Source organism: Balaenoptera borealis (assembly GCF_965194805.1).
Source record: "Balaenoptera borealis genome assembly, chromosome: 17".
Lineage (NCBI taxonomy): Eukaryota > Metazoa > Chordata > Mammalia > Artiodactyla > Balaenopteridae > Balaenoptera > Balaenoptera borealis.
Window position 1 is genome coordinate 77,418,401 of NC_138876.1, and position 19,058 is coordinate 77,437,458.

Here is a 19,058-nt window from a genome sequence, read left to right on the forward strand (position 1 = left end):
CACAGGCCCTGTAGTTGTGGCTCACGGGCTTAGATGCTCCGCAGCATGTGGGATCTTCCCGGATCAGGGCTCGAACTCGTGTCGCCTGCATTAGCAGGTGGATTCTTAACCACTGGGCCACCAGGGAAGTCCCAGGGAGTAGCACTTTTAATTTCCTTCAAGAACTTTTCCTTTGCATTTACATCTTGGCTAACTGGTACCAGAGGCCTGGCTTTCAGCGTATCTCAACTTGGACATGCCTTCCTCACTAAGCTTCATCATTTCTAGCTTTTGATTTAAAATGAGAGACGTGGGACTCCTCCTTTCACTTGAACACTTAGAGGCCATTGTGGGATTATTAATTGGCCTAATTTCAATACTGTTGTGTCTCGGGAATAGGGAGGCCCGAGGACAGGGAGAGAGGAGAACGGCCTGTAGGTGGGGCAGTCAGAACACGCACATTTACTAACTTTGCCGTCTTATATGGGCATGGTTCATGATGCTCTAAAACGATTACAATAGCAACATCCAAGATCACAGATCGACCATAGCAAATATAATAATAACGAAAAAAATCTGAAAAGTGCAAGAATTACCAAAATGTGACACAGAGACACAAAGTGAGAAAATGCTGTTGGAAAAATGGTGCTGATACACTTGATCGATGCAGGGTTGACACAAACCTTCAATCTGTAAAAAAAAATGCAACATCTGTGAAGCAGAATAAAGGGAAGTGCCTGTCACTTGCTGAATGTGTCCACACATCTTTCCACATCTTTATTCTTATACAGCAGGGGTTACTAGTCCATAGCACTGTGGGCCAAAGGTGTCCTGTTTTTGTATAGATTGGAAGCTAAGAGTGGTTTTTACATTGTTTATTGGTTGGAAAAGAATCAAAATAAGAATAATCTTTCATGACATATAGAAATCACACGAAGCTCAGATTTCCATGTCCATAAGTGAAGTTTTCTTGAGACACAGCGTGCCCCTTTATTTGAGCTCTTGCCCAGGGCTGATCTTACAGTGCAGTTGCAGGACTGAGTAGTTGCAACAAAGACCACGTGGTTGCAAAGCCAACAATATTTACTATCTGGGCCTTTACAGAAAACATTTGCCAACTCCTGTCGTAGAGCAATCCCACAGGCTATTTCGTTCTATAATTTTATTACCTTTTAAAAAATGCACTAGTATATGAGATTTTTTTTCACTTTAAAAAAGAAAGCATGTGAGGGGACTACATCAAAACAAAACCCAGATATAATTTTTTTGGGAAACAACCTTAATTTAGAACTTTCTTGAAGGCTAAATCATCCCATTTAGCCAAGATCTTTATTTGAAACAGGGGCCTAAAATTAAAAAAAAAAAATTATAGTAACCAGTTGTAAGGTCAAATAAGCCTAGGAGACACCTTCAAGATGGCGGAGGAGTGAGACATGGAGATCACCTTCCTCCCCACAAATAAATCAGAAATACATCTACATGTGGAACACCTCCTACAGAACACCTACTGAACGCTGGCAGAAGACCTCAGACCTCCCAAAAGGCAAGAAACTCCCCACGTACCTGGGTAGGGCGAAAGAAAAAAGAAATAACAGAGACAAAAGAATAGGGACGGGACCTGCACCAGTGGGAGGGAGCTGTGAAGGAGGAAAGGTGTCCACACACTAGGAAGCCCCTTCGCGGGCAGAGACTGTGGGTGGCGGAGGGGGGAGCTTCGGAGCCACGGAGGAGAGCGCAGCCACAGGGGTGCGGAGGGCAAAGCGGAGAGATTCCCGCACGGAGGATCGGCGCCGAGCAGCACTCACCAGCCCGAGAGGCTTGTCTGCTCCCCCGCCGGGGCGGGCGGGGCTGGGAGCTGAGGCTCGGGCTGCGGTCGGATCCCAGGGAGAGGACTGGGGTTGGCGGCGTGAACACAGCCTGTAGGGGCTAGTGCACCACGGCTAGCCGGGAGGGAGTCCGGGAAAAAGTCTGCAGCTGCCGAAGAGGCAAGAGACTTTTTCTTACCTCCTTGTTTCCTGGTGCGCGAGGAGAGGGGATTCAGAGTGCCGCCTAAACGAGCTCCAGAGACGGGCGCGAGCCGCGGCAATCAGCGCGGACCCCAGACACGGGCATGAGACGCTAAGGCTGCTGCTGCCACTACCGAGAAGCCTGTGCGCGAGCACAGGTCACTCTCCACACCGCCCCTCCCGGGATCCTGTGCAGCTCGCCACGGCCAGGGTCCCATGATCCAGGACCAACTTCCCTGGGAGAATGCACGGCACGCCTCGGGCTGGTGCAACGTCACGACGCCTCTGACGCCGCAGGCTCACCCCGCCTCCTCCGTACCCCTCCCTCCCCCGGCCTGAGTGAGCCAGAGCCCCCGAAGCAGCTGCTCCTTTAACCCCGTCCTGTCTGAGCGAAGAACAGAAGTCCTCAGGTGACCTACACGCAGAGGAGGGGCCAAATCCAAAGCTTAACCCCGGGAGCTGTGCGAACAAAGAAGAGAAAGGGAAATCTCTGCCAGCAGCCTCAGGAGCAGCGGACTAAATCTCCACAATCAACTTGATGTGCCTGCATCTGTGGAATACCTGAATAGACAACGAATCATCCCAAATTGAGGAGGTGGACTTTGGGAGCAGCTGTAGACTTGGGGTTTGCTTTCTGCATCTAATTTGTTTCTCGTTTTATGTTTATCTTAGTTTAGTATTTAGAGTTTATTATCATTGGTAGATTTGTTTATTGATTTGGTTGCTCTCTTCCTTTTTTTTTTTAATATATAGATATATTTTTTTTTTCCTTTTTCTCTTTTTGGTAGTGTGTATGTGTATACTTATTTGTGTGATTTTTTTCTGTATAGCTTTGCTTTTACCATTTGTCCTATGTTTCTGTCTGTCCTTTTTTTTAGTATAGTTTTTAAGCTCTTGTTATCATTGGTAGATTTATTTTTTGGTTTGGCTGCTTTCTTCTTTCTTTTTTTAACATCTTTATTGGAGTATAATTGCATTACAATGATGTGTTAGTTTCTGCTGTATAACAAAGTGAATCAGCTATACATATACATATATCCCCATATCTCCTCCCTCTTGCGTCTCCCTTCCACCCTCCCTATCCCGCCACTCTAGGTGGACACAAAGCACTGAGCTGATGTCCCTGTGCTATGTGGTTGCTTCCCACTAGCTATCTATTTTACATTTGGTAGTGTATATATGTCCACTCTCTCACTTTGTCCCAGCTTACCCTTCCCCCTCCCTGTGTTCTCAAGTCCATTCTCTACGTCTGCATCTTTCTTCCTGTCCTGCCCCTAGGTTCTTCAGAACCTTTTTTTTTTTTTACTTTTTAATTTTTTAAATTTTTAAAAATTTTTTATTTTAAATTTATTTTATTTTTTCTTTCTTTCTTTTTCTCTCCCTTTTCTTCTGAGCTGTGTGGCTGACAGGGTCTTGGTGCTCCGGCCGGGTGTCAGCCCTGTGCCTCTGAGGTGGGAGAGCTGAGATCAGGACATTGGTCCACCAGAGACCTCCCAGCTCCACGTAATATCAAATGGCAGTAGTTCTCCCAGAGATCTCCGTCTCAACACTAAGACCCAGCTCCACTCAATGACCAGCAGGTTGAAGTGCTGGACACCCTATGCCAAACAACTAGCAAGACAGGAACACAACACCACCCATCAGCAGAGAGGCTGCCTAAAATCATAACAAGGCCACAGACACCCCCAAAACACACCACTGGACATGGTCCTGCCCACCAGAAAGACAAGATCCAGCCTCATCCACCAGAACACAGGCACCAGCCCCCTCCACCAGGAAGCCTACACAACCCACTGAACTAACCTTAGCCATTGGGGGCAGACACCAAAAACAATGGGAACTACGATCCTGCAGCCTGCGAAAAGGAGACCCCAAACACAGTAAGTTCAGCAAAATGAGAAGACAGAGAAACACACAGCAGATGAAGGAGCAATGTAAAATGCCACCAGACCAAACAAATGAAGAGGAAATAGGCAGTCTACCTGAAAAAAAGTTCAGAGCAATGAAAGCAAAGATGACCCAAAATCTTGGAAATAGAATGGAGAAAATACAAGAAACGTTTAACAAGGACCTACAAGAACTAAAGAGCAAACAAACAATGATGAACAACACAATAAATGAAATTAAAAATTCTCTAGAAGGAATCAATAACAGAATAACTGAGTCAGAAGAACGGATAAGTGACCTGGAAGATAAAATAGTGGACATAACTACCACAGAGCAGAATAAAGAAAAAGAATGAAAAGAATTGAGGACAGTCTCAGAGACTTCTGGGACAACATTAAATGCACCAACATTCAAATTATAGGGGTCCCAGAAGAAGAAGAGAAAAAGAAAGGGACTGAGAAAATATTTGAAGAGATTATAGTTGAAAACTTCCCTAATATGGGAAAGGAAATAGTCAATAAAATCCAGGAAGCACATAGAGTTCCATACAGCATAAATCCAAGGAGAAACATGCCAAGACACATATTAATCAAACTATCAAAAATTAAATACAAAGAAAAAAAATTAAAAGCAGCAAGGGAAAAGCAACAAATAACATACAAGGGAACTCCCATAAAGTTAACAGCTGATCTTTCAGCAGAAAGGCTGCAAGCCAGAAGAGAGTGGCAGGACATATTTAAAGTGATGAAAGGGAAAAATCTACAACCAAGATTACTCTACCCAGCAAGGATCTCATTCAGATTCGATGGAGAAATTAAAAGCTTTACAGACGAGCAAAAGCTAAGAGAATTCAGCACCACCAAACCAGCTTTACAACAAATACTAAAGGAACTTCTCTAGGCAGCAAGCACAAGAGAAGGAGAAGAACTACAATAACAAACCCAAAACAATTAAGAAAATGGTAATAGGAACATACGTATAGATAATTACCTTAAATGTAAATGGACTAAATGCTCCAACCAAAAGACATAGACTGGCTGAATGGATACAAAAACAAGACCCATATATATGCTGTCTACAAGAGACCCACTTCAGACTTAGGGACACATACAGACTGAAAGTGAGGGGATGGAAAAAGATACTCCATGCAAATGGAAATCAAAGAAAGCTGGAGTAGCAATTCTCATATCAGACCAAATAGACTTTAAATAAAGACTATTACAAAAGACAAAGAAGGACACTACATAATGATCAAGGGATCAATCCAAGACAAAGATATAACAATTGTAAATATTTATGCACCCAACATAGGAGCACCTCAATACATAAGGCAAGTGCTAACAGCCATAAAAGGGGAAATCGACAGTAACACAATCATAGTAGGGGACTTTAACACCCCACTTTCACCAATGGACAGATCATCCAAAATGAAAATAAATAAGGAAACACAACCCTTAAATGATATATTATACAAGATGGACTTAATTGATATTTATAGGACATTCCATCCAAAAACAACAGAACACACTTTTTTCTCAAGTGCTCATGGAACATTCTCCAGGATAGATCATATCTTGGGTCACAAATCAAGCCTTGGTAAATTTAAGAAAACTGAAATCATATCAAGTATCTTTTCTGACCACAGTGCTATGAGACTAGATATCAATTACAGGAAAAAAGCTGTAAAAAATACAAACACATGAAGGCTAAACAATATGCTACTAAACAAGAGATCACTGAAGAAATCAAAGAGGAAATCAAAAAATACCTAGAAACAATGACAATGAAAACACGACGAGGCAAAACCTATGGGATGCAGCAAAAGCAGTTCTAAGAGGGAAGTTTATAGCAAAACTATCCTACCTCAAGAAACAAGAAACATCTCAAATAAACAACCTAACCTTACATGTAAAGCAATTAGAGAAAGAAGAACAAAAAAACCCCTAAAGTTAGCAGAAGGAAAGAAATCATAAAGATCAGATCAGAAATGAATGAAAAAGAAATGAAGGAAACAATAGCAAAGATCAATAAAACTAAAGGCTGGTTCTTTGAGAAGATAAACATAATTGATAAACCATTAGCCAGACACATCAGGAGTAAAGGGAGAAGTCTCAAATCAACAGAATTAGAAATGAAAAAGGAGAAGTAACAACTGACACTGCAGAAATACAAAGGATCATGAGAGATTACTACAAGCAGCTATATGCCAAAAAAATGGACAACCTGGAAGAAATGGGCAAATTCTTAGAAAAGCACCACCTTCTGAGACTGAACCAGGAAGAAATAGAAAATATAAGCAGACCAATCACAAGCACTGAAATTGAGACTGTGATTAAAAATCTTCCAACAAACAAAAGCCCAGGACCAGATGGCTTCACAGGCAAATTCTATCAAACATTTAGACAAGAGCTAACACTATCCTTCTCAAACTCTTCCAAAATATAGTAGAGGGAGGAACACTTCCAAACTCATTCTATGAGGGCACTATCACCCTGATACCAAAACCAGACAAAGATGTCACAAAGAAAGAAAACTACAGGCCAATATCACTGATGAACACAGATGCAAAAATCCTCAACAAAATACTAGCAAACAGAATCCAAGAGCACATTAAAAGAATCAGATCAGAACCATGATCAAGTGGGGTTTATCCCAGGAATGCAAGGATTCATCAATATACGCAAATCAATCAGTGTGATAAACCATATTAACAAATTGAAGGATAAAAACCATATGATCATCTCAATAGATGCAGAAAAAGCTTTCAACAAAATTCAACACCCACCTATGATAAAAACTCTCCAGAAAGTAGGCATAGAGAGAACTTACCTCAACATAATAAAGGCCATATATGACAAACCCACAGCCAACATTGTTCTCAATGGTGAAAAACTGAAACCATTTCCTCTAAGATCAGGAACAAGACAAGGTTGTCCACTCTCACCACTATTATTCAACATAGTTTTGGAAGTTTTAGCCACAGAAATCAGAGAAGAAAAAGAAATAAAAGGAATCCAAATCGGAAAAGAAGAAGTAAAGTTGTCATTGTTTGCAGATGACATGATACTATACATAGAGAATCCTAATGATGCTACCAGAAAACTACTGGAGCTTATCAATGAATTTGGTAAAGTAGCAGGATACAAAATTAATGCACAGAAATCTCTTGCATTCCTATACACTAATGATGAAAAATCTGAAAGAGAAATTCAGGAAACACTCCCATTTACCATTGCAACAAAAAGAATAAAATACCTAGGAATAAACCTACATAAAGAGACAAAAGACCTGTATGCAGAAAACTATAAGACACTGATGATATAATTAAAGACGATACAAACAGATGGAGAGATATACCATGTTCTTGGATTGGAAGAATCAACATTGTGAAAAATGACTATAATACCAAAAGCAATCTACCGATTCAATGCAATCCCTATCAAACTACCAATGGCATTTTTCACAGAAGTAGAACAAAAAATTTCACAATTTGTATGGAAACACAAAAGACACTGAATAGCCAAAGGAATATTGAGAAAGAAAAATGGAGCTGGAGGAATCAGGCTCCTGGACTTTAGACTATACTACAAAGCTACAGTATCAAGACAGTATGGCACTGGCACAAAAACAGAAATATATATCAATGGAACAGGATAGAAAGCCCAGAGATAAACCCACACACATATGGTCACCTTATCTTTGATAAAGGAGGCAAGAATACACAATGGAGAAAAGACAGCCTCTTCAGTAAGTGGTGCTGGGAAAACTGGACAGCTACATGTAAAAGAATGAAATTAGAACACTCCCTAACAGCATACACAAAAGTGAACTCCCAATAGATTAAAGACCTAAATGTAATGCCAGACACTCTAAAACTCTTAGAGGAAAACATAGGCAGAACACTCTATGACATAAATCACAGCAAGATCCTTTTTGACCCACCTCCTAGAGAAATGGAAATAAAAACAAAAATAAACCAATGAGACCTAATGAATCTTAAAAGCTTTTGCACAGCCAAGGAAACCATAAACAAGATGAAAAGACAGCCCTTAGAATGGGAGAAAATATTTGCAAATGAAGCAACTGGCAAAGGATTAATCTCCAAAATTTGCAAGCAGCTCATGCAGCTCAATATAAAAAAAAAAAAAAACAACCCAATCCAAAAATGGGCAGAAGACCTAAATAGACATTTCTCCAAAGAAGATATACAGATTGCCAACAAACACATGAAAGGATGCTCAACATCACTGATCACTAGAGAAATGCAAATCAAAACTACAATGAGGTATCACCTCACACCAGTCAGAATGGCCATCATCAAAAAATCTACAAACAATAAATGCTGGAGAGGGTGTGGAGAAAAGGGAACCCTCTTGCACTGTTGGTAGGAAAGTAAATTGATACAACCATTATGGAGAACAGTATGGAGCTTCCTTAAAAAAACTAAAAATAGAACTATACGACCCAGCAATCCCACTATTGGGCATATACCCTGAGAAAACCATAATTCAAAAAGAGTCACGTACCACAATGTTCATTGCAGCTCTATTTACAATAGCCAGAACATGGAAGCAACCTAAGTGTCCATCGACAGATGAATGGATAAAGAAGATGTGGCACATATATACAATGGAATATTACTCAGCCATAAAAAGAAACGAAATTGAGTTATTTGTAGTGTGGCAGATGGACCTAGAGTCTGTCATACAGAGTGAAGCAAGTCAGAAAGAGAAAAACATATACCATATGCTAACACATATATGTGGAATCTAAAAAAAAAAAAAGCTTCTGAAGAACCGAGGGGCAGGACAGGAATAAAGACGCAGACATAGAGAATGGACTTGAGGACAAGGGGAGGGGGAAGGGTCAGCTGGCATGAAGTGAGAAAGTGGCATGGACATATATACACTACCAAACATAAAATAGATAGCTAGTGGGAAGCAGCTGCATAGCACAGGGAGATCAGCTCGGTGCTTTGTGACCACCTAGAGGGGTGGGATAGGGAGGGCGGGAGGGAGACACAAGAGGGAGGAGATATGGGGATATATGTATATGTATAGCTGATTCACTTTGTTATAAAGCAGGAACTAACACATCATTGTAAAGCAATTATACTCCAATAAAGATGTTAAAAAATAAATAAATAAATAAAAAATAAAAAGATCAAATAAGCCTAACAGAGATATTAATGGCTAAATTTATTCAGGGTCACTGTGGTCTAGGTCCAGCCTCACACACTTCACACGTGAAATGTCACTTGATCCTCATAAGAGTCCTGTGAGGTGCCTGGTACTCTTGCTCCTATATTACAGGGGAGGAAGGGAACTCCAGGCAGGGTAAGTTCTGACCCAGGGTGACAGGGCTGGCAAGTGTCAGAGTAGCAGAGTATTGGGATTTGAAAGTCCTACGGCATCTTGAAAACCCCAGATGGCATCTTCTTCCAATACAAGGCTGTTTGGTCCCCACTCTGGAGCTGGCGTTCTCCACGCTGCCCAAGTCCCAGTGGCAGACTGTCTTGACTCAGGTCATTGAAGATAGGTCATGTGAACAACGATGTCATTTCTGTCCTAATGTCTCCACGGGTTGGAGCATCATCTGGCTAGAGCGTGAGGACACTGCAGCTGCCATGCTCAACTGGTCCAGGGTTGCCAGGATGCTGAGTGCCACCCCCCTACACACACACCTTGCAACAGACTCTAAGCACGATCCAGTACAGTATCGCAGTGTTAAACTCTGCTCCCCTTTGCACAGGAAGGTCTTCCTCCCACTCACCAACATCTTGGACTTGCTAACTGTGGAATCTCACGTTGTTCCTCTCAGGATCAGTGTGAGACATTTCCAAGGCAGTTGGGATTAAGGCCTTAGTCTCATTAATAGAGGATGAAATGCCAACACCATACTCACCAGCCCCTTCTCCATCCACCTTAGTTGATACCAAGTCAGAGGCTCAAACCTAGAAAGTGACATCAAAACCATGGCACTGATGCTTCATAGAGCACCGTAGATGATTCAAAGTCACCAGTTTAAGCTCTCATTTTAGTTAGAAATTGACATCTGGTGAAGGAGAAGTGATTTTGTGAAGAAGGCTGCACAGCAAGTTACAGGGCAGGCTTGGGTCTGAAACCTCCTGTTTGCACAGCAAATACTGCATCCACTAAATTAACCCATTTACATTTACTATTAAGGAACCCGCCATCCAAACCAGAGAGAGCGGAGTCAGTGACTTCTGCGGGTCAGTTCAGCCGATGCATTTCGTACTTAAGTCCTTACTCTGTACTAAGCACGTCTCCAGTATCTAATCTCATTGAATGTACAGCCGGCTTGTCAAATTCTTGCCCCAACTTCACACAGAGCCCAGTGCTCCAAACTGACCTAATTGACGTCCATGTTGGCAATCTCACCATTATTTCTGACTGCTTCTTTAACTCATTCTCTCCATAATTAGTAATAAAATTAGGAAGGACCATGGCAATAACTTAACTTCATCCTTTTGCCTTACAGACCAACAGCAGTTCTAGAGGCTCTGACACTCCCAAGGTCATTGACATCGATTGTTAAGTGATGGCAGAGCCATGACTAGATCTGCTCTCTCCTTTCCCCAAACTGGGAAAATTCAAGATGACTGTCATTAGCTCAAAGCATGAACCTGGAAAATAAACTCACATAACACTCAATTATCACTTTATCATTGTTTTCTAATAAATGTTTTCCATAGTTTAAAAACTATATATATATATATGGAAATATGTACAGGAAACTATTTTTCTTCAGAGTTTGTCTTAGAGTGTCGCTGAGAATGTGATTAGGGAGGAGGTCCAGAGAGCTTGGTGACAGCATCCCCTTGAGTATCCAGCGCTCCAGGTAACACAGCCTGTCATCAAGGGCTGTCCCTGGGAGTGAGGGACCTGGCTATGTTGCTGACGAGTGAGGGCAGGTGCTCCTGGGAGTGCTTTGGCCATGGAAACTTGACCATCAAGCAGAGTCAGCAGTTTCTCAGAAATTTGGCCATAAGTACCTTTGCTTCATCACTTTTTGGGAGTGATTCCAGGGAATGCCAGCCCCACATGGAGAGTAGTTCTATTTTGCTCAACTGTACAGCTCACAGAAGCTCCTAGCCAGCGTCTCACACATAGTAGGAGCACACACGTTTGAAGATGGTGACGAAGGGAAGGAATGATTTGTGTGGAGGTGGTGTGTACTCCAGTGTCTCTGCTTTTCTGAGCCCAGGCACCAACAAGCTGCAAATGCTTTATTTGGCTGCTTTGAGAGCAGACCTTTCTGCTTCTCTCTATTGATCGCCCGTCTATTAAAATATTGGGAAAGAGTTACGCACAGAACTGAGAACACAGCTGGCCTGCGCTCAGGCCCACGCTGTGTGATAAGGCAGTTTGCTTTTTGCTGAAATCCAGTGGAGGTGTCAGAGGGGCCGGGGGGCCCCACCAGCAGCATCAGAGACAGAAGTGGAGCAGAGGCCAGGTGGGAATCGGACAGAACTTTTTGTCCTCCGTGTCAGTCATTAATTTACTGAATGCGCCATATGAATACTCTATTTTGTTATTCAGTGAAGTTTCAGAGGTGTTCAGCCTGCTGAGGGGCTAGGCCTATTTTGGGTTATAATCAGGCCTTTGCTCGTGGCCTGGTGAGGTAACCCACACGTTGTACAGTTTTCTAGGCGGGAGGAAGAAGCCGTAATGCCAGCCACCTCTTAGATTTCTACTCTTATCATAATTAGGTCAAGCTGCTTGTCTCATAATGATAAAAGCTTATTGCCAAAAAATAAGTCGAGATTTATGACTTCTTTCGTTCAACTATGTTTAGACAGTCCCAGTTTATAAGCAGTATGTTCCAAATATGCACTTGTGAATAGAATGTTTGGAACTCTGAACATATTTTATTGAAGAAAATATGTTAGAAGTGGGACTTAAATTCCCAGAGAAATGCACAAAACCTAATTTAATCCATCACATCACATGAGTCATTCTGCTCTGCATAATTTTTCAATGCAAGAGAAAAGAGGGGGAAATGCTGTTGAAAGATGAATATTTCAAATCAACTAGGAAATGGTATTAATTTACCTTGAAAACAGATGTCTCAAGAAGAGGATGGGAGATGGAACACGACGATTCTGAGGGGGTCATCTCAGTGCTTTCGAAGGAGGTGCTTTTACAGGAGGTGGTTCGGAATCACGGCGTCTCCAAGTTAGGGATACTCACTCAGCTCGTAGCTGAGGAAAACAAGAGGCAGGAGGGTATTGGGAGGGTATTTCTAATTTTACCTCAAGGCTTATCCATTTTCTTTTCTTTTCATTTAGCTGTGTCACTGATGGTGGGGAGGTGGAGGGGAGAAGGCGGACGGGACGTAAAGAAGAATTTGAGAAATGGGACAGACTAGGGTATTCATTTTCTAGACCTGCTGCAACAAAATAATACAGACTGGGTGGCTTAACCTCTTGGAGGCTGGACGTCCGAGATCCAGGCGTGGGCAGCTCTGGTTTCCCCTCAGGCCTCTCCTTGGCCTGCAGACGGCCATCTTCTCTGTGTCCTCATGTGGCCTTTCCTCTGTGTGGTCACATCCTGTGCCTATAAGGAACCAGTCATACTGGATTAGGTTCCCCCACCCCATGACCTCATTTAACCCTATTCACCTCTTTAAAATCTCCATTTCCAAATACAGTCACAACCTGAGGTACTGGGGGTTAGGGCTTCAACGTGTGAATTTTGAGAGGACGTGGTTCAGCTCACACAAGCAGAGAAAGGAGAAGAAGCAAGAAGAAAGTTAGAGAGGCCCTAGTGCTGCCCATGGCCAGATGGACCGGGGTGGGGGGGCCCACGGAGCCCTGGCTGGGATGGACAGAGCTGGGGGCTTTCACCCGGAGGGGGAGAGGGGCAGGGCTCCCGGGTCAGCCTCAACCACCCTTCCTTGTGTGTGTGTGTGTGTGTGTGTGTGTGTGTGTGTGGATTAGGGGGTGACTTAGGGGCCTCGATTCTCATCCCCATGAATTTTACTGTTGCCTTTGGGGCCCTAAATGCCGACGCCATCACACACAGGCTCCATCAAGGGCACTTTCATCCCATCTTCAAGGTCGTGAACAGGACGCTGGCTGAGATGGCTGTGCAGGCCCCAAGGAGGACTCCCCTCCCGGCGCCCATTTCAGGCACGGTGAGCGGAGAACCATGGCCAAGGGATCCCTCTTAAACAGCGTGACCCAGGACGAGCCAAGGACCGCCTCACCCTGTGCTGGAAGGTCTTCACTGCGTCTCACGGGGGAGTTTCCGGATGTCCCCAGAGCAGGGACCACTGTCTGTGTCCCACCACCCTTCCCCATGCTGAACGGGAGCGTTTCCTTGCCCTTGCCCTGCCCCTTCCCCGCCCTGGTCCCTCAGCCAAGTGCATGGCTCTTTAGTTCATGGGTCTCCAGATCAAGAGGAAGCACCTCTGACTTGATGGGGTCTCTGCCAGAGACTGATGGCTCTGTCGGGCGGGGGGGAATCCTTCAGGAAGGGGCTGAGGACGCTCCATGGAGGAGAAGAAGGGAATTGTTCTGAGGTGACCAGAAGGGCGGATTGCTGCAGAGACAATGATATGGGTTCATCCAATTCCATCTCATCATCCTCTTCCTATCAAGTCCTGCTTCTCTTGCAGTTAGGTTGGGGCCACACGTCTGGGTTCTGGCCAGCAGCACAAGGCCACAGTGCTGTAGGACACTCCCAGCCTGGCCTTTAAAAACCTTCTTCAAAATCCACGGTGCTCTTTCCTCTTGCCATGGTGACCTCAGGTGGTGCGTTAGAGACAAGCACATGATGGAGAAAAGCCACCTAGAGGTTGCCTCCGTGAGCAAGAAATCGGCATCATGCTAAGTCACTGAAACGCTGGCACAGCCCAGCCTTTCTAACGCTGACGTTGCCTCACTATTTTTATTTTTCTTTCCTGGTTTACTTCCCTTCAGATCTTCCTTGATATTTACTTTCGAAAAGATTTTGTATTTGAAATTCCAGCCCGTCCCACGTGCTAACTCACCCCTCACAGTCCCTTCCACAGCTTGCTCGTCAAAAGCCTGGACCACTTCTCAAGCAGCTGATCCGAGGTTTTGCTTCCTAGACCTCAGCCTGCTCTCCCGTGTTGTGTGCAGCTTCATCAGAATCAAAGTCAGACTAGGGGTGGCTTGGCTGAGCTCTGCCCTGGGAGCCAGCCCTTGAGGGTTGCAATGCAATTGAGGGAGGAAAGTCGTATTTACCAGAACTTCTCTCAGGAATGCTCTGACAAGCTGTTCGTGATGCAGGTACGAGGAGGGCACATTCCGGAAGCGGCTGGCGCCTGCTCAACTGCTTCCTGAGGAAAGAGGCTTACAGCGCTGAGACCCAGCTGGTCTGCTTGGGATGAGAAAGCAGAGGCTGAGAACCACTGGTAACAGCCCTTTCTCGCGCTTGGAGCTTAGCTCTTCTGTGAGAACATGGATTTGGTCTGATCCCGGTCCTTGTTGCTGTGTGGTCAACTTACCCCTTCATTCACTCCAGCCCAAGACTGAGAAACAGAGCATAAGCACCTATACACATGCAGGCCCCTCCCCACTCCCGTTTCCACTGGGTAAGCAGGTGATTGCAGGACTAAAGGGACCACAGACCAAGCCTCAGCCTCCCCTGGTACCTTGTATTTACATGCAGGTGGTGGGACCCTTAGGTGCTAACAGATAACAAACATTGTAACTACCCAGAGCCTATAGCATTCATGCAACCAGAATGACCCCTATTGAACTGCTGGACTAACCCAACATTATTCGAGTCTGACACTTGAAAACAAGGCAAAGCAAAATTATGAAGTGAGCATATCTTTGGTGGCCCCTTCCTCATCTCACAGTATCCATCTTTCATGCATGAAAGAGTTAAGGGCTGCTGGGCTCAGCCTGCGCCACCCACGGCATCAGGAATGGTGATTTACAGAGATGAAAAGGCTCAGTTCCTGCCCGCAAGGAGTTCGGAGTCTAGTCCAATCATGTCAGAAGCCCTGATGGATCTAATTCGAACACCACACATACCTAAGGGTGGATTTAAAATAACATGGTACTTTTTTTGGGGGGGTGGGGAGATATTTAAAGTGTCACCTCTACTCGCAGAAGGAACAGACTCCAGCCTATGTTAGAGGATGAAGTGGCAGACGGGTGGCCACTGTCCCAGAAGGGTGAAGGTGTCTTCCCCAAATCATGCCGTCAGGCCTGGAGACAACGCTCTTTGGCACTGGCCCTGTTTCAGGGACAATATGGTTGCCTCTTCTATCTGACTGCTCACTTACAAAACACTAAGGGGTTGGTTTCTGGGAAGCTGTTTGCTTAATTCATCAAAATTCTTTTGCCCTTATCAACCTTTGTGTGCCATTATAAATCCTGCAAAACAACCTTGGGGCTCAGTGCTCCAAACTAAAAACTCTCATTGGGTCTCTTCCAATGCTGTCTCATGGTGTTTGAAACTTTGGCAGGGGACCTACGGTCAATAGTTGTTTGCAAAGTATTCACCTTGGTTACCTCTGGTGAAATGATGTAAACATCGCTGTATCTTTGGTACGTCAGGTAGCCTTTGAATCTAAAGTCGTTTAAGGGCAGTGGCAAGGCTGATTGGTAAGCGTAGAAAACCGAACTCTTGCCCAAATAGGGCCTGGTTAAAATGCGCGCGCGCGCACACACACACACACACACACACACACACACACACACACACACACACAGAGTTAAGTAATACTTTGCATTTATATAAAATAAGGGCAGGGAAAAAGTATTTTTAAATCATGAAGTAACTCGAAACCAGATGGCAAACTAAAAATGATGCAAGCCAAAGAGCTCTGAGAAGAAACAAAATAAAAACAAACAGATTAAGCGGCCTCTCGGCACTTAGAGATGTATTTTTAAGACCACCTAAATTTATAAATACCACTGTAACATATAACTCCTCCATAAAATATGCCTGCCACAAAGAAGTAAGTTAAGATGCTGATGTTGGGATGACGATCAGGTGTCTACTCGCGAGGTGAGAGTCTCAATCCTGTGCACAAATATCACGTGGCAAAACCCACAAATTAGTAAATGATCTGGACCTTCCTGAATGTCCCAAACTGTGATGGCTCCTCAAAGGAGGATTCTAAGGAACACTCTCATGATGATAGGGCCAAAGCTTGAGGAAGAAAGGGTGCTGACTCACAGATCAAATACATGCTTGGCCTCTATTTTTATTGACCAATTTGTTAAAGAGGTTCTTATGCTCAAATTTATTCATAAAATGTACAAGTTGGGTGTAGTTCCTCAGTATTTCTAAGCTAAACTGAAAAATATTGGAAAAAAGATACTGAACCCGGATGAAAATAATTTTATAATTTTGTGGGAATCTAAGAAAAAAGTTTCTGGTCAGAATGTGTATTTGTGCCAGATGAGAAGATTGCAAGTGGGTTTTCTATATGCAGGCACACAAAGACACACTCACACACAGATGAAGAAGAAAGGAAGGGAGGAAGGAAGGAAGGAAGGGAGAATTTATGACAAAGGAGGTAAGGATATAAAATGGGAAACGAGTCTCTTCAATAAGTGGTGCTGGGAAAACTGGAAAGCTACATGTAAAAGAATGAAATTAGAACATTTTCTCATACCATATACAAAAGTAAACTCAAAATGGGTTAAACACCTAAAGGTAAGACCAGAAACCATAAAACTCCTAGAAGAAAACATAGGCAGAACACTCTTTGACATAAATTGTAGCAATATTTTTTTGGATCTGTCTCCTAAAGCAAAGGAAATAAAAGCAAAAATAAACAAATGAGACCTAATTAGACTTAAAGCTTTTGCATAGCAAAGGAAACCATCAACAAAGAGAAAAGACAACCTACTGAATGGGAGAAAACATTTACTAATGATATGACCGATAAGGAGTTAATATCCAAAATATATAAACAGTCCATACAACTCAACATCAAAACCCAAACAACTCAATTAAAAAATGGGCAGAAGACTTCAATAGGCTTTTTTTCCAAAGAAGACATACAGATGGCCAACAGGCACCTGAAAAGATGCTCAACATCGTTAATCATCAGAGAAATGCAAATTAAAACCACAATGAGATATCATCTCACACCTGTCATAATGGCCATTATCAGAAAGACCACAAATAACAAATGCTGGCGAGGACGTGGAGTAAAGGGAACCTTGTACACTGTTGGTGGGAATATAAATTGATGCAGCCACTGTGGAAAACACTGTGGAGGTTTCTCAAAAAAGTAAAAATAAAACTACCATATGACCCAGCAATTCCACTCCTGGGTATATATCCATAAAAACCCCCAAAACACTAATTCAAAATGATACATGCACCCCAATGTTCATAGCAGCATTATTTACAATTGCCAAGGTATGGAAGCAACCTAAGTGTCTGTCAACAGATGAATGGATAAAGAAGATGTAGCATATATATATATATATACACACACACACACACACACACACACACACATACACACACACAATGGAATACTACTCAGCCATAAAAAAGAATGGAAACTTTGCCATTTGCAGCAACATAGATAGACTTGGAGGGTATTATGCTAAGTGAAATAAGTCAGATAGAAAGAGCTCTATGAAATCACTTATATGTGGAATCTAAAAAACACAACAAACTAGTGAATATAACAAAAAGGAAACAGACTCACAGGTGCAGACAACAAACTAGTGGCTACCAGTGGGGAGAGGGAAAGGGGGAGGGGCAAGATAGGGGTAGAGGATTAAGAGATACAAACTATTATGTATAAAATAAATAAGCTACAAGGATGTATTTTACAGCACAGGGAATATAGCCAATATTTTAGAGTAACTATAAATCGGGTATAACCTTTAAAAATTGGGAATCGCTATGTTGTACACATGTAACTTATATAATATTGTACTTCACCTATATCTGAATTAAAAAAAAATTTCAGCCCACACACAAGGACATGAATACCAGAAGGCAGGGCTCATTGGGCCCATCTTAGAGGGTGCCTACCGCAGATGCCAGGAGCCTGGATTCTGGAACCAGGATGCCGCATTCACTTCTCCGCTCTTCTACTTACTTGCCTTATAATCTTGATCTCTCTGTGCCTCAATTTCCTTATCTTTAAAAAGGTGATAATAAAGCGCCAACCTTATAGAGCTGCTATGAGGAGTGAATGAGTGTCTAAAACACTGCATAGCCCTAAGGAAGCCTTACAGAAGTTTTAGTTATTATTACAAGGGTTTGCTTAATACCCTTGGTTTCAGAGTGTTCTGGGGATATAAATGAGAACTTTCTGTGTTAGTTTACATAGTAGGCAATATATTTAAGCGCATTATCCACAGAGAGATGGTACTGAAGGAAAAATAAGATGGTTCAACATCAAGAATGGCAGAGCACAGACTCCGCCTCTCACGGGAAGGGCCTCACATGAGAGGCAGTGCTGGACTGGATGGAAAAAGCCAACATCTCACCGCGAAGAGTCCTGGAAGACAAAATTCTCAGAACCCGAACAGCAGCAGCTTTAGCCCTTCCTACACCTTAGATTCTCTTTAGATTCCGTGAGATTCCGGCTGAATCCTGGCAACCAAGAGCCTACAGTCGTGTGATGAATCCAAGCATCAGAGGTATTCCATTCAATGTCACACACAAGTGCTTTGGCCCAGACTAGAGTTCTAATCGTTTTTGCCCCATTTTGGGTACATAACATTCAAGGCAAATAGATCAAATGTTGTGGCTGATTTATGAGCAGATGCATTTAATTTGTAGGCATAGTAAATGAAAGTGGATCATAATGAACGCCTTCTAGATACCCTGATTTTGTTCCAGAAGGTCAAGTAAGTTTGTATCAATGATAAAAACATCCAGAACCATCAATGGGTTAAACAAAATGTGGTAGCTGCACCCAATGGGATATTATTCAGTCTTGAAAAGGAAGGAAACTCTGACACCTGCTACAACACACATGCACCTTCAGGACATTAAGCTAAGTGAATAAGCCAGTCACAAAAAGACAAATGCTGTATGACTCCACTTACATGAGGTACTTAGTCTAATCTGTAGAGATGGAAAGGAGAACAGTGGTTGCCAGGGACTTGGAGCAGGGGGATTGGGAAATTGTTGTTGTTTAAGGGGTACAGAATTTCAGTTTTGTCACATGAAAGGAGTTCTGGAGATCGGCTGCACA